Source organism: Drosophila elegans, unplaced genomic scaffold, assembly GCF_018152505.1.
Source record: "Drosophila elegans isolate 14027-0461.03 unplaced genomic scaffold, ASM1815250v1 contig_814, whole genome shotgun sequence".
Taxonomy (NCBI): domain Eukaryota; kingdom Metazoa; phylum Arthropoda; class Insecta; order Diptera; family Drosophilidae; genus Drosophila; species Drosophila elegans.
In genome coordinates, this window is record NW_024546167.1 from 6,179,055 (window position 1) to 6,203,617 (window position 24,563).

General features: G+C 39.1%; 1 long non-coding RNA gene across 2 annotated transcripts in view; it reads right to left on the reverse strand.

Moving 5' to 3' along the window:
* Positions 1-1,200: 1,200 nt before the first annotated feature.
* Positions 1,201-24,563, reverse strand: part of LOC108138233 — a 117,127-nt gene continuing 93,764 nt past the window's right edge. Inside the window, exon 4 of one of the 2 annotated variants that reach the window (XR_001774098.2) lies at positions 1,201-2,291. This is a non-coding gene — a long non-coding RNA (uncharacterized LOC108138233). Of the gene's footprint in view, positions 2,292-18,912; positions 19,202-24,563 lie in introns of those variants that run through there. The other variant, XR_005977875.1, reaches the window with a different exon arrangement.

The following is a 24,563-nucleotide window of genomic DNA, read 5'->3' on the forward strand; positions in this document are numbered from 1 at the left end:
GACGAACTTGCACTCGATTGTATTTTATATGCAAGAATGCATCCAGTTTGGTCATGGGCCTTAACTGGTTTTAAGGTTTTTGTCAAGGGCCAGCTGCACTTAACCCGTTTATAGCAAAATAGAAGCAAATAAAGGACTGGAAACGTTTTTAAACCAATTATGAACTTATAATTTATAATATGTAATAATAAATAATAAAAAATAATATTGAAAAGAATTTATTTGTGCTTCTTAAATTCGAATTTAGTCGTGCAAATACCCTCAGTATTTCAGCAGTCTGCCGACTGTAATACATCAGGATCCTATTTAGAATATCATTATCGCAGGAACGATCTGGGAAATAAGCTCGGCAATAGTTTAAATTACTTAGGAAATTAGTAGAAGGGATTCAGAAATGACAAAAAATAACATTAAATATATACATATAGCAATAATTCAGAGCTGGTGAAATTTGAACATCGTAAACTGGAACCAGGTTAACTTCTTTGGAGGAAAATCCTCCACACGCTCATCCACCTCCATTAGAGACGTCGATTATTTTATGATGGCTATGTGTCCATTATCATCAGCAGGAACAGAAAGAAATGCAGATGAAGATGGAGATGGAGAAAAGAGGAGAGAGGGCTGAGATTGCGTGGATCGACGGGGTTGCCGTATCAAAATGAGCCATAAGTGGAACAAAGCTTGGAAACGTGACCAAATCAAATTTAATGTTTATTTCCATCAGTGGGACAAAGATGGCATACAGAAAGATTGATAGAAACAGTTGCCAGAAGCAAAGAAGGAAGGGTGGCAAATAAAAATGAAAGCGAAAATGAAAATGAAAACAGATGCAGAAGCTGTCTAAAATTAACAACAACAACAGTCAAGCGATAATAAAAGGATTTAAGAACAATTTTCAACTGTAATTAAATGTTTTGTTTTGCCATATTTGTATTTATTCAGTTGAGACAGACCATTAGAACTCTTATAAAATCATTATAAAAATCCATTAGTTACACTACCTTACAAATTTAAATCAAAGAAGTATCTAAAAGTAAATATAAAAGAATCTGTAAAAAACGAAATTGTCGACATATGTATATTATGTAATTATTGAACAAATTATTGTTCTTAAATTTATCTTATGTATTACAGATCTTTATTTAAATTTATAATTAGTTTCTAATTTGAATATATATATATATTGAGAGTATTTAAATAAATAGAGTGGCTGTAAATGAGCTTGTTCGGTAAATGAATAAGACTTTAAAATATTAATAAGCTTAAGCTTAAATTTTCCGATGTCGAATGGTACTTCTTCCTTATCATAAATTACTTACTCACGTAACCCACTTTATTGTTCTTTTTTACAACTCAATATTCATGTTGTTGGTGAAATGCTTCCACAAAAAACAAAGAAGATTAACTATATCAACCCATCGCGTTGTTATTTTGGTTGTAATAAAGTCCTTTTCGTGTTGTTATTTTTTTATTGGAAGCCCAGATTGTTTGAGTAAATGATTTATGCCTGTCTGCACAGTTTCCCTGCGACTTAGTAGGGGAATCAGTTTGGATTCGCATTTGAAATATCCATATAAATATTTAAAGAGCACGTGGCCATTGTAAATGGTATGTCATGTTAGATGGCAAACAATTAATCAAAGATTTGTATTTCCCTAACTCCGAATCTCGTTTTCGGGCAACAAAGCAATTGCCAGAGCTTGGACCCAAAGGAGAAGCAGCTAAAATCATTATTTTCTCGGGGGTCTTTCCGTGTTTTCTTCTTTTATTTTTTGTGTGGAATTTCAGTTTGATTTGGGCCTGAGCTTTGCATCATCTGCATGTTGCTGGCAACATTTACCCGTTGGCTCTCTTCAGCTAAATTCGTTCTCAGCCACTCTCTCTCTCTCTCTTCTCTCTTGTCAGCGTTTTGCCAGCGTTTCCATATACACAGGAAACGAAGGAAGAGAATTTCGACGCATGTCCGCCGATGGGAAATCTGTTAAGGCCACACACAGGGTGTGCCTGGTACCTATCGGGCCTTATGTCAAGTACGTTCCGTCATAATTCGGCCATTAATACACACACGGTCTCACTGGGTCTCCGGAATCTTTGGCACGAGTTTAAGGTGCTTCCTCTCCGCACACGCATTATTAAATATTTAATCAACAAAATTTAATGCGTGATTCTCGGCTCCTTGGGTTCGGCTTCCTTATTTTTTTATTGCCGCCGCTTTCGTCATTGATAAATATTGTAGGAGTCGCACGTGGCTGGTCGAAAGGTGTCATGATTTTGTGACGCATCCGTACCTGCCGGTAAGCTTTCGATTATTAAATATTATTTATAAACCTATTAATACCTTCGGGTGGGCAAAAAATAGAATTCGACCCTAAAATTGTATAATTATAAATAGAATAGAATAAGAATAGCTTGATGGACAAAAGAAGTAAAGCAAAAGTTTTTGGGCTCTTAAGTATTCATTTTCTTTAGAAGGTTGTCCCAAGCGTCTTAAAAGTTTTAATAATGTTGAAACTTTTTTTAAAGGTCAGTGTAATTTGAAATCTAAATTAATTTAAAAATTGTTCATCGATATTTCTTGGTTTCAAGCGACTTTAAAACACACAATATTAAAAGATTAAATTCACTTTTTCACTGTAGCTAACATATGTGTATATTAGTGCAGTTTCCATTGTCTTTCTTTTGTAAATCGAAAACAATTCGGATATATTTTTATAAGCATTTTGTACACAATTTACACTTTTAAGTAAACCTCTTCTTTTTTTATAAGTTTCATTTCAAGCAAAAATAACTCTTAAAAAGTTACTAGACTTTAAATTTCTTTACTTGAGGCGAGCAATACACCCAGAGAAAAATCATGGTAAATCCAAATATCTTCACTTTGAATTACAAAGTTTCGGTACTGATTTAGTCCCTAGGGGTGTTGTGTTAAAATCAAAGTGTGTCACACTTCCATTTTTATTTTTTAGTATGAAAAAATTAAGATTTAAAAAAAAAAAATAAATATGTTAAATATTTCAATATCATTTTTTTAGTTTATTTTAAGTAAGTTTATATTTGGAAAAACAATGTCACATTCAAATACTTTAATGTTTTATTGTACCATGACGTTTTTCTCTGGGTGTAAAAAGAGGCCGGACCAAGAGTAAACTGTTATATTTTTTATGCAATTATTTTTAATTTTTGTTTGGGCAGTTGTTTGTTTCAAGCAGTGACGAAACTTTGAAGTGGCAAATGAGCCTACGGGAATTTTTTCGGGAGGCCAACCAGTGCTATCTACTTGGCTCAATCAAACAGTCAACAAACGTGGCGCACTTTGGGGGAACTCCGCAAGAACCGGCAGCGACAGAAACATAAAAAATTGTTGCGGGCAAATAAAAAAGTCGTAAACTGTCCGAAAAAAAAGGCGGAGCCCTGTGGCCAGTTTGCTTATATTTCTTATTTAATTTTACACTCTCTCGCCTGGACCCCCAACAGAGCTAAACGGAGCTTTTATTATTTTCCTTATTTTTATTTGCATTGCTTAAATCGGAAAAGTGCTCGGGCTTGGGTCTTCATCGGACCCGGTCACGTTTTGTCAAATATTTTCGTCTGGCACAAAAATGTTTTTAATATTTTAGTTTTGCAGCCGGGGTCGGAGCAATTTAGTGAAATATTTTGATTGCCAAACATGGCAAACGGCAGCATGGCGTTTGCATGTGAATAACAGACTGCACTTAGGACTCTCGCAGACGCAGATACAGATACAGCTACAGATACAGATACATTTTTGAGTGTGAGTGTGTGCCTAAACGGAAGTGGCAACATTGGCGCCACAAGCAAAAGTTTTTGTCGCTGACAGGAAGTTGCAATTTTGTTTGCAATTTCCTTCAGCGCACATTTTGGAGTTCAGGCGGCGAAGAGCATGCTGAAGGGCACAACAAGTCGAGGCGGGATGCCACGCCTCCTACCTTCTGCCTCCTGCCCGCTGTCAGCATGTTTAGTTAACTAAGTTGTGGTTATTACAAGTGAGAGGTGCGAGCTTAGTGTAACTCGGCGGTGCAGAGCAGCCACCGAAGCCGATGCGTTTCAAGAGGTGTCGAACTGGCTTTTTACCACCGGAACAAAGCGGATATTTTCCGAGTTCAAATAATAAATTTATAGTGCTTAAAAATTTAAAAAAAAATATACTATTTTTAATTATTTGAGCTCAGACATGGTGATACAAGAAATTACTTCGCTTAAAAGAACAGAAACTTTCAATTGTTCTTCAGAGAAAGTTTTAAAATTTAAAAAAACAAAGAAAGCCTAAACAAAATTTGTAAAAATCTTCAAATATAATAAATAAAATCTTTAAATTTGTATTGTTAAATAATAAACGTTTGGCAAAAAGGTCAGTGGTATATTGCAAAATTAGGCTAGCCATATACAATCTTAATCTTGTCTCTAAGAGACAAGATTCGATAAAAAAACACAGTTTCATTAAAAAACAAAATAAAAATTAAAATCTTTTTTAAACTTTAGGTGTGTATTAATGAGGCTTAATACTCCATATTTGTGCGGGCTGCTTTAAGTCAGCTTTTTTAATCGCGACTTTTTGGAATCCATAGTCGGTAGCACTGATGTGGCTAGTGAGTTACACGTGCGTGCTGTTGCTGCTGCTGCGCTGCCGCTGCCTTGGCCATATTTTCGCAGTCAACTTTCGTGGCAAATTAATTTGCAACAAAAGTTGCACGGCGCATTACACAAATTGAAATATGCAGGACACGCATTTCGCTCTCTGTTCTCACTCGGTTTTCGTTTTTTTACTGGTTTTTAGTTCTCGAGTTTTTTATTTTTATTCGCCCGCAATTTGTGGATTAAAATGGAATTATGGAAATGACAATGTAAGCTTATGCCAGCGTAGAAACAAAACGAAGCCAAAAACATTTTTATCGCCAGCAATTTTCAATTAGTTTTCTGAGGTTTTTGTAATGAGTTTTAATTCATATATATTTGGTATTACAGTTGGCTTACGTTCTGCTAATCGTGCTTATGACAGCTTAATTAACGAACACAAAACCCTAGTTGCACTTTAGCCAGCTGCTTTGCTTGCCGCAAACAATTTGATAATCGTTATCGTTATAAAATACTGAATCACAAATCAAATACCTTCACATTAAAATGAGGTCAAGGGTAGCATTCGTATTAAGAAACACCAAACACAAAAAATTATACATTTTAATACATAAATGTATTTTTTACAAGTATTTTGTGATTATAAAATTTACCAACAAACTTTGCCTCCAATGATTTGAATTTTGAGATATCAAAATTTAAATTTTAAAACATTTTTACTCTAATTTAGGAGCGTATTGGACTTCCTTTTATACAATTTCAAGTTTCAGCATCCAATATTGGTTGAAAGAGGGCTTTAATATTTAAAGCCTCAGCCCCACCTTCTTGCATCTTCATCAGCACTAAAGGATCCCTAATTAAATACCACTCGGGGCCAGTTTGGTTTCCCCGAGGTTCCCCAATTAACAAAACCGTAAACTGCAGAGTCCACGTAGGTGGGCAGAGCAAGGGTGGGGCACATGCCCCCAATGCCATTTTCATACATAATAATTTCGTTCACAAATAAATTAATGCCGATGCCAGAGAAGGAAAATATTATTCAAAAATATTTTCTTCAAATCATTTTTGTGCGTTTTTGTTTTTCTGCCGTTTTGTTTTTTGTTTACCAACTTTTCAATTGACGGCATTTGCTGCCATGGACATGAAGTGGGAAAGGGGAGGAGGCCCAAAGGTCAGCTGCAAATGTAGATATATGTGCGCCTGTACAAATGCTGCTCTGACATAATTTGCTCAATCATTTGCATAATTTTTAACAGTCCACAGACCTTGGCACGACCACCCCGCCCTCCTTAGCATATTTGGGTCTCTCACTGATTTATTTTGTTTTTTATTTATGTATATTTTTTTTTGGTTGTGTTGCGCATCTCGTTAACAGGAGACGAGGCAAAAAAAGAGAAATATTCAACAGCAAAACAAACAAACAGACAAAGAAAAAACCAAAAATCGTTGGTGTGGTTGGTGTTTCTGTTGGTGTGCCTCTGTGTGTGATAAGGGGACATTTTTGCGTAGCATACTTTGCGGCAGAGGACCCAATGGCTGACCGAAAAAAAAAGGGAAGCGAAAAAATGCGACACGTGTTGCCGCAGCAGTTAAAAAACTGCCGGCTCCCATTTGCCACATTTTGCACATAAAAATAATTGTGTTTACTTTATTTAATGCGATCGAGTGCGGCAAAGAACGCCCCCAAACCATCTGGGCCAACTTTGATGTAAACGTATCTGCAAGATACACAAGCCAAATGAGTGTATCTACACACCTGTGTTGATTTTAAATGCCAAAATGTGTCGGAAATCGATTGCAAATTCGAAGAGAACATGTGTTTGCCCCTTCTTTCCCATTTGATTTCAACAGGTTTCTGGTGTGACATACTCGCACTTTTGCTGGGGTTTTCGGGACCCGAAACTCTGTTGTTGATTTTATCTTAGCAGGCAAATGGCTGGAATCCTTAATTGAAACTCTTTGTCGATTGCAAAATGTGTTTGAATTCTGATTTTATGTCGATTCGCTTCAATGGTTTGTCGAGAGAAATATTTGTTATGAAATTTAGGTGATTTTGTGAATTATTATAGGAACGAAGTGGAATTGTTGTTGATGAGCTTCTTTAGTGCTGGAAGAATTTCTCGTGCTTAGTCACAAAAAGATGCAATATTTAATATATTGTACATTTTTGTTGAATTATTTGAAACGAAGGGTCGTCTACAATATTAAATAAATCGAAAATATTTTTTAGAAACAGTATTTGCTCAAATGAGATACATCGACATTTTGAGAATTCTAGTCAAATAAATTTTATGCCACCTGATCCGTTTTTGTACTTATTGACAAACAAATGAAGAAACAGAAAGAGTATTCTTTTTTTAAAATAGCAGTCATCCCAAAATGGCCATGAATTTTTGTGTTGGTTTTTGGGTACGTTTTAGCCTCTTCTCTTCGGCTTAGTTGAAATTCCTTCTTTTGACTTTATTCAGTCCAGTCTTGAGTGGCATCGGGTGCAAATTAGGCCCAATATGCTTCCTCTGTTTGGTCAAAAAATCATTTTCAAGCCTCAAGAAAAAGAGACGTTGGTGGGACGAATGCAATGCGTTCAGCTATTGACGGGTGTGGCTGTCACGGCCACAGGATGTCAGGTGTTGCTCGGCTTCTAGTTTTGCAAAGGCAAACAAACAGGAGGTAAAAAATGTTGAAACCCTAACTCCACGTTCCGAAATCTCCTGCCTGAAATGCCTGCAGGACACGTCACAGAGGTCCATCTGAACATTTCAATCAGAGTCCAGTTGGCATTGGTCCTGCCAGTTCCCTTTTTGCCTCCAAAATCTGCAGTTGTCCGTCCTGGTTTTTGGATGCAAATGCCTAAACACGATTCCACAGCCATCGTTATTGGCACCGACTCAGCCAATTCGCATCCTGTTCTTGCTCTGGTTTTTTTTTTTCTATCCCATTCTTACCCGGAAATCGGTTTGAATTTTAGCTTTTAGCTGTGGTAAAAATAAATTTTGAACGAGAAAGGCGCTGCATGTACTTGGGTGCAAATGTTTTCCCTGTTTTAGCAGACGTAAAAATGTTTGTACATCAATATTTAACAAGCCAGGAATTTTTCCATTTCGTTTTTTTCGTGTTGGCATTTTTGGAGCCACTCGACTCATTTGCCATGCAAACTTAATTACATTTTCATTCGGTTTGTTGTGTAATACTCCCACATCGCCTCTAAAATAGTTTTGTATATCCTATTTTTTACGTCCAGTTCAGTTTTGTAAAACGAAACTAATTCACTTTGCTGCCTAAATATTTAAAAGTCTCAATAGGGCTGCCGAACTTTAAGTGCAGGGCGAGTCCGGTTTGCAAATTAAGTTGTCACTTCTTTGGCATAGAGTCAAATTGAAATTTATTACAACAAAATGATTATTTAATAACAATGCAGCATCAACTCATCCCCGATGACTTGACAAGACTTGACTGCACTTTTCATAAATATGCATAAGACGAGCGAGCGGGATAGCCCGATGTCTGCATCTCGTTCTTGTTCTCATTCTCGTTCTCGATCTCGACATGATTTGTGGCATTTTCCGACTGCTGCCTTATGTCCCCATTTTCCAACAGTAATTGTAACTGTCATGTTGTGCGTGTGTCCTATCCATCCCACTCCGCCTCTGTGTGTGTGTGTGTCGTCTGCAAGTTAGAAATTGAAATTTATTTGCATTTTTGATTTGTCAGTCATCATAAATATGCAAAGACCAAGGAAAGCAGCAGCGGGCTGCAGGGAAATGAGAAATGCGGAGCGGACAAACGGGCGGCAGCAAGTGGCATTTGCTTTTTGATGAGATTTTTTAATGAACTTCTCTCAAGGCAAATCCCAACCAACCCCTAGCCGACGCCGACCTCAAACAATCCCTATTACAACCCTACTCCCCGCACCTGCTACGGATGCACAAGGAAAAAAAGGTGTGCCTTTAAAAAGGATTCCAAATATAATTTTTTATAGTTAAATTGTTGAGTGGTTAATTTTGTGATAAAAGTATTCTCCAAAAATGCATATTGCTTTCCAGGGTTTTAAGGGATATTTTGACTATTTTTATAGATTAATATTTTTATTTTAATCCCAGCGCAGCAAGTTTACACTTATATATGTAGCACTAGTCACTTTGAATGGGAGATTGAAACTTATTTAAACAGGCATATACTTAAAACTATTTCTTATTACTCACATTTTGTCTTAATATTTTAATTTATTATTAAAACTAATCATTGTCGTCTTGGGTATAGTTATCCAATAAAATTTATTAAAACTCTATATATACAATAAAATGATTGTAATATATTAAATATAGTTCAGATTTTTAAGAGTGTTAAGGGCGAGCCGTTCGTAGAGGAAGCCACAAGAAGTCGCATTAATTGTTGCGATCTTTGCCTTGCTGCTGCTCCTGCAGTGCCAAGTTCAAAGCTAATGACAAGAAGCCCCTGACTGGCCGCTGAAAAGGAAGCGGGGCGATGGTGTGAGAGACCTCGCTATTCAACGATTTCAGCTCTGATTGAAATGGAAACCGAAAAGGATTTCAGCTTTGCTGCGGACTCGAACTCGAACTCGAACTCGGCCTTTCGGCTTAAAAGTTCAATGCATCTAGGCTTACGGAAAGAAAAGACGCCCAGGGCAAAATCCTGGAAAACGTTTTGGTAAGCTATCGACCCACTCCACCCCATCGGTTTATATTCCCTCAACTTTTTGTCTCTATTTATCTTAGACCGTTATCCCATTTCTCCCTTGCCAGACAATCGAATGTGGTTCCATTTCCAGCTCGCACAAAAACTTGCACGTCACTAAACATCATTTGTTTTGCTTTTTGGTGTCGGGCGTGGGGAACTATCCCTCTACTAAAGGCCAAACCCCAGTATCCTGCAGGTTTTCACCCTCCCTTTCGGGCATGTGCTTGGAAATCATAAATTACCCCAGAAAGTATGCAACATAATACTAGAAATTTGTGTAAGCGCACTCACAACGCACATTCCCTGCCAGGGAAGTTAGGGGTGCTGGTAAGTTGGGTGGTGGGCTGTGGGTTGCTGAGACAACAACCCTAAGCGCATTTGGCTTGCACTCGACGTGACCCACACTCACAGTCACACACCCACACACAACCAGAGATGGACAGACACAGCTGTCAGGACTCGCTTGTCCTTTGCTCACTTCCCCCAACCGAAGGCGGTTAACTAACGTTTTGCTCTAAATGTTATAAATAAATAAATAGAATAAATATACAAATACAAATACACTCGAATTCGTGTATAACCGAATGCTGCTTTTGTTTAGCTTTCCCCCAGGTCCTTGCACAACCGCAGCCCCCTGAAATAAAAACACTGCTGTGCAAAATATCCTTCTTCAGCTCTAGTGAAAGTTGCAGTTGCGTTTCGGTCAGCCCCTGGGCATTGATTCAGAAAAACCCCAATTCCATATACTAAGACCAAACCAAATTCGGTGAAAATTTACTTTTTGTACTCAAATGAGAAAAACTTCACTTACATTTTTGCTTTAATTAAACGTTGCATTTAAATTGAGTTTAATTCACTTTATTTAATTAAAGTTCAATACCGGAGTGTAAGGTTCTGATTGCAAATGCTTGCGTAATGCAAGACACAACTATTTGAAATAAATGTAAATAATAGGATTAAAATAAAAAAGAAACATTTCTTTCACAAAAGCACTTCTCCAATGAGTATTACATTGCAAGACATTTATTTACACATTTATTATATTGAAATTTATTTGCTTTAAATCGAGTTTAAGATACTGAGTTTTATGCAAACACTATGTAATATAAAACGGTTTCACAAACACTTTCACGCAAATTTCTGAATACCACATGCAAAATATTTGCAACAATCTTTTTTGATAAAAAGGCAGCTTTAGTCAACAAACTTCCTTAAGTGTAATTAAGACAATATGCTTTATTTATTGTTGTTATATATTTAAAATATTCAATACTGATGACGAAACTGCACATTTTCATTCAATTTAAAATTGGTATGGATTGGAGGCAAAAATGCCAAAAGAAATTTTAATGTTCATCTGTGGCTGTGGGTACAAAATATGATCTATCACATACCCCGCCCATCTGTCTCTGTCCAACAAGGGTATTTGGGGGCGTGGCACTGCTCTGAGATACCAGCTCACTAATTGCAACGGTGCGTGGAGAGGAAAAAAAGAGGAGAAAAAATATGAAATAATAACCCAATGGTACTCAAATGAAGACCATTGCAAAGGGGATTAAGTAAATGCGCGGAAAGCAGGAAAATTGCGGGGTAGTGGGGTTGAGGGGCTGTGGGACTGTGGGACAGCACTCATTTAAATTTCATGCTTATTGCCACAAAATAGCTCAGTTGGTGGCTGCTGCTGATTTTTCCACAGGAAATATTTTACATATATCACTGACAAGCGACGACGGATCAGGAAATGGTCAGGAGAGTAAAGAGCTGGGAGCTGGAAGTTGCAAGTTGGAAGGTCGGTGGGGGCCACGGGCAGCCAACCAAAAAACAAGCTTGGGGAAGCACCAAAATAACACCGAAGGACTCCACGGACCTCATGTGTGTGTCCGTCTGTGTGTGTGCTTGGTTAAGCTTTCAAGTAAAAATAGCAAAAATGCTGTCAACATAATAACGAAATTTTAACGCGCCCAGCGCAACGAGAGACTCAACTCCGGACTGCACGGATCTCCTCTGCTCTGGCATCAGCGCCATTTCAACGCATCAAATTATTTTTTTTTTCTGTTATTCTGCCCATACTCTACAATACGATATACCCACTTGATCAGAAACTATACGTTACGAATTCAATAACAATTAATTTAAATGTTTCGCTTAAAATTTAAATATTAAAACAAAAATGATTTCAAAAATATATAGTTTTGATTTATATATCTACAAAAAGTTATTAATATTAAATTTTTAAAATATTATTTTTATATATTTTTCTAGCATTATTTTGCTTATTTCAAATAAAAATTTTTGTCTTAAATTTTATGTGTATGAACAAAAATAGCAATGTAATAAAATATCTTCAAAAAGATCGGAAGAGGATTTTACTTTTTGAACAATTAACAAGAGAAGTTGTAAAGACACCTGCAGGGTATTTACAACTTCGTTCAGGGTTAATCTTCTCCCCTGCACATTTTTTTTGAGCCCCGTTCATAACCTCCTGCCTGCACCCCTTGCCGTCGAGAACCCACTGTGAAAGTATTCTGTGGAAAAACGTACGGAAAACTAAAAACTGAAATCCAGAAATAAATAAATTGACGTGGCTATGACGCTTACACGGTTCAGATGGGCAGCAGGCAGCGGGTAGCGGGAAAAGGCACGGGAGCTGCAGGTTTCTGGGATTGCAGGATGTGCAGGATGTGCAAGGACACAATCATCCGCGGCGAACCGAGCCCAGCTCCGAACTGAGCTCCGCTTCTGTTGCAGCTCCTGCTTTCGCTCGTAAATTCGGCATGAAAAAGTTGCACGAATAAATTAAATTTGTTTGTAGAGAGAAGGACCAAAAAAAAAATAGAAAAGAAAGAACGAATTGAGCAGGAAAATCTCCACTCTTTACTGCTTTTCCTGCCAGCCGCCCGCAGACCGCCCAGCAAATGGTCTGGCTAGCATGTGAGTGGATCTGTATTTAATTTTGCCATTTTAAACGAAATTTTCACGCTGCCTGCATTTGGATTTTAATTTATACATTCGCATACCTCGACACGAACGATGACGAGTTGAGGCGTCTGGGGAATCCATTAGGAATTTCACTTAGCCGGTAATGAAAACTCAACAAGAAAGCCACGAATAATAGAAGCAGCAGCATTTGTTTTGTCATGAAAGTCTGATGATTCGGTTAGTTTAATTAGAAAGCATTCTGACTTTTCTCCAATTTGGTTAAACTGGGTGTGTTATCATTATGTTAAAAACCGGTTTTAAAATTTACCAACAGAAAAGTCATTTCATTAAAAGCGTTGCTTTTTATTTGGACAATTTAAACGTAGTTCCCAAGTCCATCCGATTGCAATCCTATCCCGATATTCAAGAAAGTTTGACATTAGTGGACAGCTCAAGTCTTTTTCACCTTCAATAGAATCAACTGATTCCCTGCAGACTGGAATTTCATTTCGATTTGGATTGCAAATTACATTTAACGTATAAGACGATTTCACCTTGACTCCTTATCGACGGAGAAATTCAGACAGGTAAAAAGGCGAATCCCGTGACCAATCGGGCGTGCATCTCACGCAGCGCTTAGCGCAAGTAGTTGCCCAGGTGATGAGCAGGTGAAAGACATCTCCATCCAGCCCGTCCCCATAGCTGGTGCTAATACGCCACAGCCATTTGCATTGCCGAGCGCCAACAAAAGGCCCATGCATCTGCTCGATTTCCATGGACTTTTCATGCCCCGCTTTTGACGCTGCCTCGCCACTTGAGCATGCAATTGGCCGTGCAACGAGTCCTGCAAAGGCGACAACAACAAGGGCAGCGATACAAGCAAGTGGCGATACTTTAAAAACACTGCAATTGGACTGAGCAATACCCTATATTTTACATTGAGTAAACGTATTTTCAAAAAATATCATTTTGACTAAGCCTCTCACTTATTGTAATTTAGAACCCTTACTAGCTAGAGTGAGGCGGTAAAGAAATTATGTAAACATGTCTCTAGCTTACTTTCTGCAAAGTTTTAATTTTAAGACAGAGCATTGTATAGTATTTTTTAAATATTTTCTAAGGATTAGAAAATAATTATACGAAATTATCAGCATCAACTTAATTACCTACTACTACAACTTGTTTTCCAGTTTTTGTCTAATAACAATTATTATTAATATTTTGTTATTTTGTGTTGCTTTTTCTTGTCCACTTTGCGAGACCTCGAAAAGAGTGTGTTTTGATATTTGTCTAAATTTGCCTCTAATACTCCTGGACCGCATAGCCCCACTGAATGGGTAGAACAATCAGGCAATGATTTGACACTTGAGCAAAGCGAACGATGCTCGAGTGGCAAGTGGCGGGAGAAGGGAGATGGGTGAAGTGGAGGGTACAAAGCAATTTCAAGCAAAATGCGATCCAAAGGACAAGAGGGCTCTGCTCCCCCGACGCCCTTTGAAATTGCAAATTGCGCGCGACCGGCTCACAAAATAGAAATTAAATAAAACCGGGGACGATGACCACCTGGATTAGCCACGTCTGGTGGGCAATGCCACTGCCACTGCCATTGCCATTGCCATCATCATAGACACTCAGACTCGGGACGGCACACAATGCCCGGCCTAACGACAGTCAAATATAATTATGGCCGCAACAAGACGGAGACATTGTTGGCCCAAGGAGCACCACAATGAGTCGGCGGCGGTGGTGCGGGCAACACGCAAAACAGCCGCAGAGCAAGTGTCACTAACATCCCGCTCCAGGCGGATGAACTGCAAACGAAAGACCAGCGAGTACACCGAAACTGTCTCTTGCTACAGCAAAGTGTTAAGGAAAAACTTTACTAATTATATAATTAATAAACCTGAAAAAAAACATTTTTAGTAGGATTATTTTTTGATATAACAAAATATTTGTATTACTTTTCTAAAATGTATTTGGTTGCCAAACAACATATAATTTGAAATATTTTAGACAATTTAAAAAAAAAAACGTAATATTTATTTTAAGCATAAACACATGGAAAAGTTACCTACTGACAAATGAGTGAAAATATATATAAACAAGTCTTTATGAATTTAAAAAAATGTCACTTATTAAAGGACTGAACATTTTTAAAACAATAAGATTAATAAATGAGTTGATATATATATTAATTATATTTTTTATAATGCATTTTAATGCATCGGCTCCTCGAGAATTTTATATGTATGAGTGTAAATATGTACTATATTTTAAGACTCAGCATCAGCGTCTAAATACTATCTTTGAAATTATTAGAATAGGTGTTAATGCGTTTTTTTCAGTGCTTTCAATCCAGGGCCACGGAAACTCGCGCTGGGGGTAAAAGCAAATTATTATCATTTTTAAAAGTTGGCGAACTCATCCGGCTGCGGCCTCATCCTGCTTTCGCCCATCTGTCCTGTTGTTGAGGTGACGCTGCGCTTGTTTAATTAAGCCAGAAGCAGTTGAGCAGCTGAAAAGAAGTGGGTGGCAAAAGAGGGAGTGGGTGTGAGTGTGGGAGTGGGCAAAGGGGATTTAGTCGAGGTCATTGGGGTGGCAAAAATACTGAACTGCTGCTGGTGGTGAGTTGACTCCAGTTGTAGGACTGGTTCTGGTTCTGGTTCTGTTTCTGGTGCTGGTTTGATTGCCACTCAACTGGGGATTTAAAATATGCGACAGGCGTAGCGAAAAAGCAATCGAGATGAGTTGGGATACAGCGCTGATGTTGATGGTCCCGGGGATAAACTGGCAACTCAGGGCACTTAAACTATATACACGTGTTGTTTGCTTTTTTCCGCTGGTAGAGCACTCCCTTTACGGGCTGAAAATCAAAGTTTTGCCGGTTCACCTTCAGATAGTTGTTCAAATATGTCAACAGCAACGATGGAGGAAAAAAGTGTTGTGAAAATTTGCCAGACTGACGCAATTTATGGCCCTCGGTTGACATTTTGTTGCAATAACCTGAAGGAAAGTTGGAGTAAGCAAGTGCGAGAAAGAAAGCACTGGCAGCCAGCATGTTTCATATTTTGTCAACTGCGAGCGGAATTCGCTTGACTTTCCTTATGCTTTCTTCCGCCCACGGCGATCCGTCTTCCATTGTACTCTTTTTAAGGGATACTTTACTTTCGAAATTAAAAAGAAAGTTTTTAAAACACAAATTATTGAGCAAATTTATTGGAAAATATCTTGTTCACTCTTGTCATCTTTTTGCTTGAAGAATACAGAAATTTGATTAGCTTTATCTGCAGGGGTATTCAAAATAAACACTGATCAAATATATATATAAAGTATATATGGCTAAGTAAATATTTCAACTTTTTTTTGGCAGGCATATTTTAATTGATTGTGAAATCTATATTTAAAAGTGAATTTTCCATTTCAGTTAAGCACAACGGAGCTACTTGTCATTTTTGAAATATTTAAATATAGTTTAAAAGTTTGAAGTAGGGCACCTCACCCTGCGACCTGGTTTTTCTCTGCATCTCCTTCGACTTATCTGAGGTATGTTTTACCGGGTAAAATAAATGGAAAATTGTTGCAACTGCTGTTGCATATTATTGCTTAGCTACCCGGCGAACACGTGTTAGGGTGAGGAAAAAAAATTAAAAAACGAGAGAAGAGTTGGAAATCCATTCTATTTATTCAGCCACGTTGGCATCCAAGCTTTGTGGGTCAAGTTATGACCCACTGCTACTGCAGTTTTGTTAGTTGGCTGGTTGGGCTTGCGCTTGGGTTCGACGACCTTGGTTCGGGCCACACACCGAGCACAGCCTTGAGTGAAAAATATTGTATGCGACCAAAGTTAATGTCTGTTTACGTTTTGCGTTGGCTTTGCGCGCGGTAAACATGTATTTTTCCCCGGCCCCCAGGACGGGGGCGGCGCGCTCGGTGGGCGTGGCCCACTGCACACGCATCGAGGCCAAAACTGTGGGGCGTTAACAAAGCCACTTCGTGTGGGGACTTTCCAAGCGGGAAATGCGGGCAAAGCGGGACAGGTAAGCGGGATGGCAAGCAGAGAGACAGAAGTTTGGACATTTGTTTGCCTGACGAGGGGAGGAGCCTTTCTCGGCGGACTGGGAATTCCTGGGGTCACCCAGGTGAGCAAATGACAAATGGCAAACGTTTAACTCGGAATTGGCTGGAACTGCTGCACTGCAGTCAAAGGAGCAAAAAGTTTTCATTTGCGGGCGAGTAAGTTCAACTCGAAATGTCAGATGTCGTGGAATTCTCTTTGACCCGAGTTGATACCCCCACTTGATGTTTTTTTTGCATTGAAATTTCAATTTCAACTGCAGACCTGCTCAAGTTTGTAAGACAGTTTCAAATATTCAGTGAAGTATTTTATCCTCCAAAGGTAATTATTTAAGGAAATACATTTTAGAAACTTTGAAATCATTCTTTAAAATTGTAAGACTTTCGTTTTATTTTACACAATTTTAATTATTTTTAAAGTTAACTGGATAATTTTTGAATTTATGGAAAAAAGTTATACAATTTCGAAAAGTTTCTTGCAAATATTTTATAACTTTTGAGATATTTTAAAAGTAACGTTAAGAACATATTAATACAGTTGACATATTAAAGAAAACATCTTAAAATAAAAGAATACTTTCGTTTAATAAAGTTTAATAGGTAAGGTAATGCATAGTGTTTGTAAAATGTCTACAAACTGTAGCAAACTCTTAAAGTTTCCTCTTGCTTAACTATATATTTATAATACTTAAAAACTATACTTCACCATGTTTTAGGCCAATGACAACATACACTAATTAAAACCGTTAATTTTTAATGTAATTATAAATACCGCCTACTAATTTCTTCGTCCATTTCAGTATCTGCATAAATTATGATTCAGTTTTAGATGCAGCTTTTTGTAAACATATCTCTGTCTCAGCTTAAAAGTAGCAATTTCCCGTTTACAATTTATTCCTCGTCGGAATGCTCCCATTTACGTAATGGAAGTCCGGCTTAAGAGACTTGACACCTTGTCCGTCCCTCACAGGTCCTCCCCACGTTGCCCGCCCACATCCAACGCCAACACCTCCTTTTGGCCCTGTTTTTGCCACCCATACACCCATAGTGGCAGGCCCTGTGGCTGCTTTTAATGGCTTGCTCCAATTGCCTCAAAAGCAACTTTGAAATGCAAAAATAAATGCGCTGCGATAAAATGCAAAAACAATACGGGAGTCGAGGAGGCCGAGGAAGGCAACACGAAAGCGGCACAAAGATCTACCAGATCTACAACAACCATAATTTAAAGGCAACAGCAACACAACAAGGACAACTTCATTACGCGTGATTTAAGGACAATCGTAGGCGCCACACCTAAGGAGAGTGGGGCGAAAGGTTCGCTTTTTGGTGCGTTTTATTTATTTAAACGCATTTGTGTAAATTATCATTTTAAATTGCCGCCAGAAGAGTGCCGAGCGGGTGATGGGCGGTCGGACGAGCGGGCTGGAAGTAATATATAAATAAATGAATGTTGCTTATACGCACAACAAGGACACAAGGACAGAGTCATTTCAGAGCCTGCCACTGAGGCTGAAGACTCTGCGTTTAGCCCTCTCCCCATACCCCATCGCCCATCCCAACATTGACTTACTTTACAATGACATTTGCAATGTAATTTAATGAGTCACAATCTTGTTCCTCCAACTGCCTGACACTTCCTGCCACCAGGCCACGCCCCTCAGGGAAAGTTCCTCCACTCCTCCACTTTCTCTGCGCCCCCCATTTCTCCATGATTTCCCCCTGGCAGGACCAAAAGCAAAGGCAGCCATATATAACAGCTTCTGTCAGTCATTCAGGGGCCAAGATTGATGTTTCGCCTTTACAAACTTTAAATGGAATTCAAAAATGAGGAGAAATAATCAAATTTAGAGTGAGAGGAAACGATACTCGTTTTACCCTGGAAAAGTTTCAACTTTTCTGGTTTATTAACATTACTTTCGATTTCACATACAATAGTGAGTTATTTTAGACTTCATGTATTTTACTTTCTGATATCCTACATTTGAAATTCTTAAAATAATATTATATTATATATAACCGAAATAGGAAAGTTGAAACCTCCTGTAAAGCGTGCAGAAAAATTATGAAAAAACGGTTTCAAATAATTCCCACCAATTGCCGACTACCTCGACCACGTTGATGATAAAGATGAAGCTGACGACTTTATTCTGTTGCTGTTGGCTCATTTTTTGTGCTGACCATGTCTATATTATGATTTTCCTTCCTTCTTTCCGTTTTTCTCAGTTAATTTGTGGCCACACGCCACTTGCTACTTGCCACTTGCCAGTGGCCACTTGAGCCACATGTGGGCAGGATTGCAAGGGCAACGGCTCTTTCGTCCCAAGCAGAAGGACTGCAAATTTTTGCGCACGAGCGAAGCAAACGAAGCTTCCAAGTGGACCCGCTGAAATATCCAATTTGTGAGGGCCACAGGAGTGTGATGAGGGTGGTGAGGTGCCGGGCTCCTGGTCATGAATGCCAAGTAAGGCGACTAAAGGAGTCGTCCTTGTCGTCGCCAGTCGCCTTCAAAGTAAATCACTTCAGAGCGGACAGCCACGGAACGCGTTGAGCTGCTGCCATTTTGATTTGGCGCAAAAGACGCAAAAAGGTAACTAACAAAGGGCCAGCCAGCCAGCCAAGGACCTTGGACCTCTAACACCCCCTAGTTCCTGGCACGCAGCGCCCAGTTTTTTTTTTCGCCAAGGACTTTTTTTTTGCTTGGACCGCACAATTTTTCTTACTTCATCTGTAGATTTGCTCAGCGCTGCGTTTGAAAAATTGGCTGCCGTTGGCTGAGTCTTCGGCTCTTTCGTTGTCACGTCACGTCAGTTTGTCGGCACTTCACCTTGAGCAACGGGATGCACTCCAAGAAATAGTTAGTCCAAACTCCAAAACTTCTCTTCAAATGTTCGCATCAGTAGGTTTTTGCAAAGGCCTTCAAATAAAAACAAGCGGAAATGAATATAAATTGTTTAAAGTTATCGTAAGGCAATCAACTTTTATCAGTCGATGACAGTAATTAAAGACTTTTATTTTTTTATAATTGCTTCTAAAAAAAAAGCATTTAGAAAAGTGATAGCTGTGATTATCCCAGATTTAATAAGAAACAATCTTAAATTGTTTTTATCTCATAAAATTCAGAATGTAATGTCAAGTGCAGGAATTTCAGAGGAAAGAGCTCCACCTACACCTTGGCGAACTAGTTTCCTAACGCCATAATGATGATGTCACCATCAGTAGACGTCACCTCACATAATGATGAGCCGGGGTTTTAGTGCGGAATTGGTCGGGAAAGTCGGAAAAGTCTGGAATCGGTGGATGGATTTGTTTGCGGCTGACGCTTGCCCAGCCCAACTTATCTCCATCAGCGGCGGCGGCACAGATTGATCAACTAAGGCGGCGGTGCAAAACTTTTGCCCGGCACTTAATGAGCTTTTAATAAAAGTCAAGCCGGCGAGCAGGCAAGAAATCCCATCTCCTCCAAAGCAAAGGAACGGAAAGCATGGAAAAATCCCGAGAAAAAGTGGCCACGCACGGCGGCGGGCCAAGGCCTTGAGCCATCAGCCATGAGCCATGAGCCTTGTGCATTTGAGCGCGAAACTTATTTCTGTCACGGAAATTAAATTTGCTCGCTCAGGCGCCGCCGCAGGCACAGGAGGGATCGGAGTGAAGGCCTCCAAGCACTTTGCCTAAATCATGCCCGACAGCCCCGGCCATGGCCAAGTGGGTGTGGCCCACACCCCGCCCCCGGAAACTTCGCACAACTTCCCACAACCCTCGCGCTGCTAAGGCGACAATTATACGCTTTTAATCTCTTTTGAACGTCGCGAACGTGCCCAAAATTCTCAAAATCTTTTCCGAAAAGCAGCCGAATCTTGGTGGCCAGAGCCAAGGTGACAAAGGGGGGCGTCAGACAGGGGAAAATAACTGCTTCAAATCCTTTGGAAAGTCCTGGCGAGAAGCCTTTGACAGCAGCAGCGAAAAATAAAGAAATCTGCTGAGAATTAGCTGGAGATGGAGGGGAAATTTCCATTTCACCTCTAAAACTCAAGCGAAAGATAAAGAATTTGAATTAGGAAATTTTTGGTATATTTGCACGCTTTAATTAAACAATTGCTCTAAACAGGAAACTTTTACAATTTCAATTTTTGGCAAACAAACAAATTTTGAATAGAGCTTCTCAAATTAAAGTCACTTTAATTAAACAATTGCTCTAAACATGAAACTTTTATAATTTAGATTTTTGGGTATGGAATCAAGCTTTTCGAATTCAGTTGTTTTATTTCACAAGCAATTTACAACTTAAACTTGTGCATGTTGATTGTTCAAATAGTTAAAAAATAATCGTTTTAGTCACTTGAATGCAAATAAAAAAGCTATATGAGAATTCTGAAAACCATAAAGCCCAACAAGAACTTTGAGCCAGGCAAATTAGACAAAATGTTTTAGCCCAAACAGATCGAAGCCGACGCCAATTGCGGTCCTGGGCTTTGGTTGCTAACAACCACAGCAGGAGCTCCTGGTCGATGAAAATTCTATTGGCCCTATAAATCTGTACCTGGTCAATGGCGAGCAAACTTGGTTGGGGCTTACAACTCAATTCTCGTTAATTTCGCAAAAAATCCTAGTCGGCAGCGGCAAAATTTGTGATACAGCTCTCCTCTACTGGCTGCTGGCTACTGGCTGTGGTTTTTGGCCCAAAAGCAACAATCGCCAGTACGCCAAACTAGGAGCAATAACAACAACAATGCCCAGCCAGGATACCAACAAGTACAACAATTGTGTTGACAGGCGCGGCAATGCGACGCTGCCAACAAACAAACCGCGCTACAAACCGCGCAACAAAAATGCCGCAACAATGTCAGCGATACGGAGGGGGCAAAGGGGGGAAAGGGGGAGGGGCAAGGGGAATAGAGCAAAAATCAGGCAACCAAAATCCAACAGCAGGCAGAAACTGTAATGACAATCGACAACAATTACAATCAAAAATGGCTGAGCACAAAAATTCCGGAATGGAGCAGTCAACCAGCCGGGTTTGGCCCACCAGGGCCATAATTACCTTTTTGCCAAACGTCCAAGGGCGTGGGCATTCAAAGGGGGCGTGGCAGTCAGCGAGTGTCGGGCCCATAACATTTGTAATTTTTGACACACACACGGCCGTGTCAGAGAGAATATCAATATCTGCATTTGTAGCGAATATTAAATGACTATTGTGGAGTAGATAATCTGAATGTTTCAAAATAAAAAAAATAATTACAAAAAATATCTAGATGTAAAAATCAGTTGTAAGGTGAAAAACTATACTCAAGATATGAGTCCATATTTCGTATAAAAAAACTGAATAACTTAAGTCAGCGCAAATAAATAAACAAATAAATCGAAAGTATATATACATATTTGAAGTAAAATTTATATTTAATTAAAGGAGATAGTAATTGTTGCTTGTACAACTAAAAAAATACACACAGCCTAGATTATTCGAGTAGGATATTAAAAAAAAAGAGTCCTAAAACGTCGTTACGTAATGGGATTGCGATGGTCAACAGCGATTTCAGCTGCGCGGGTCAATAACTGACAAAATGTTTCGCTACATCGACGACAGGTCAGCAAGTTGATTGCCTCATTTATTTTTCAATTACAACATTTGTTCCGGCCGAACAACAGCAGCATGCAAATTGGTGAAGCAACAAAAGGAAAACAATTGCACAGACTAATTAAAAAATTTAATGAATAAATGAAAAATCACAAAACTCATTAGTTCGATGGCCAAATGGAATAGACTCGACAACAACAAGAAACCGAAAGCGAAAAGTTTATTTGACACGAAATGTCAGCAACAGCATAAACATGAGCATAAACAACAACAAGGACAGCAATTACAAATGATAGCAATCGAAACAGGTAGAAAAAAGAAAGGCACCTAATTGATAGGTTGGGTCAACAATAACAGAAAAAAAAATAAACTGAAGCAGAGATAAAAATTGAATTAAGGCCGAGGCCTGCATGTTCTTTGACATTTCAAAATGATTTGCTTGTTTAATGCTAATTCTGTTTTCCTTTTTAAATTTAATTCCATACTCAATGGTGGCACGTAGAGATACCATTTTTTCCCTTTAAACTAAACCCCTCGAAAATGAAATGAATAAGCTCTTCATCAATAGTTATTCAACTTTTATAGCCCAATTTAGGCAGGAAGCTCTGATTGAACGTTGACCATAATTTGACGTAATTACATGTCGTTAAACACTTCAAAAATCGAATTGAAACTGTGGAATTTTTATGATGTCAATTATGATATCAATTAACATAATTAACTTTGAATTTGAACTAGCACGATTGGATCAATTTGCTTATGGTGATTAAATGTAATGAGTACCTGTAATAGGAAAGGCGGTGCCAGAGCCAGTTTGTAACTATTACCTTATGTATTTAAAGTCGAATTTAAACGTTTTGGTTCTTATTGATTTAAGAAGTACAGCAAATGTTCTTAAGCTCTTAAATAAACAGTATTAATTCCATCGTTAATAGTTGTTAAATATCTACGCCTTATTCACGCTTTGAAAAATTGTTTAAAAATATCGTACATATATCAAAAACGTAATGATGGGTCGAGGCAATTCAATAAGCAGCTACCCAAAGTCCTATATCACGAATCAAAGTATTCCATTCGCAGCGAGTGTATTTGGCACCGCGCTGTCCATCCCCTAATCCTTCCGGACGTACATGGGCCAGCCGGCAGGCAGGCAATCGCTTCATTTCAGGATCCCCATCTCCGGAGCCCCGGAACCCACCAATCACACCGAAATTCCTGCGCCGCTCGATGTCGATGCAAAGCTAACATGTCTATGCCTACATGCTAATATGTCTGACAGTTGGTTTCGATTTGGGTTCGGGTACGACATGGTCCTGCTCCTGCTGCTGCTCCTATTGCCGATGCTGCTGCTTATCCTGCCAGCTTAACTGTCATGCAACTACAGCATGGAGCGCAAAGTATCCTTGAATTTGGGGCGGGTCGATGGAACCGGATCCGGATGCGGCTGCGAATTTGCTGCGACCGCCGAAGGACTCTATACAGGGCCTGTCCTTCTGGTGACAGCCAAGCGCTTTCGCCCTTTCCCTTCTCGGATGCCGATCCAAAGAGGCGAAAATAAATAAAATAGAATGCTAAAAATTCAATTTGCAAAACGTTATCCGTGGGATTTACATAAAGCAGTCATTTTGAAGTTATACGCATCCCCGAAACTCTCCCACTGCCACTGCCTTTCACACTGTTCTTTTTTGAGTATTCCCATATATATATCTAAGTAAATCGTATGTTTATACACCGCGAACAAAACTTAATGAAAGTGGGCTTAACCGAGGTATGACTTCAAGTCCATCTATTTAATTTTATGTATTTTCTCGACTGAAATGCTAAGTTATAAGTAAGTCAAAAAATACATAAGTTGATGTTGGTTAGGGCCCGATCTCTAAATAACTCGTACAGACTGCTCTACAGAAAATTGGTAAACAGGCTGAGTAAAATTAAAATTAAATTTACAAATTTAAAATGTTTCGGTTTTTACCAGTGTTTTGAGCATTTGAAAGGGAACTTAACGCAGAGAGTGTTACCCTCGTTGAGCGCAATGCCGCTGCCATGTCAATAACTTGGCTTGTATTAGTCATTTGAGCGCCTCCCCCATTTCACAAATCCAACATCCTCCCTTGCCTCCCTTTTCGTCCTGCGTAATTCGAAATTTTTTACTGCGAATAGACGATTGAGTTTGGGTTGCAAATGGAAAACCATCAAATTTATTGAAATCACTTGCTTCTGCTTCTGCTGCTGAGACTCTGGCCGGGCTTAAATGTCCTGGCAGCCGTCTGGGGCCGTATCAGTCGCATCCTTTCCTTTGCTATTGTAAACATCAAATCACAGACAGTAAAAGCCCACGCACACATGCGAAGGCAGTCGGATACATTGAGACACGTTCGGGTGGATTCAGGATAACGCACACACACGCACATAAACATAAACGTAAACATAAACAGAGAGAGAGAGAGAGAGAGAGGCGCTGGTCCGAGGTGCGTCTGGGCGAATGTCCTTTCTGGCCACGCGTTTAGTTCTCCGCCCCGTTCCCAGCCCGCTTTTCACTCAAATCATTCCATTCGTCAATCCCCCGTCAGTGGTTGTCGATGCGCTGTAAACTCTGTTCAATTTTCTAAAAAGTTTTCGCCAAAATTGACTTCGGTTGTTAACCGAAAAAAGGAAAATGGAAAAAAAAAGTTGCGAAAACAACTCGAGATTTGAGTACAATAAC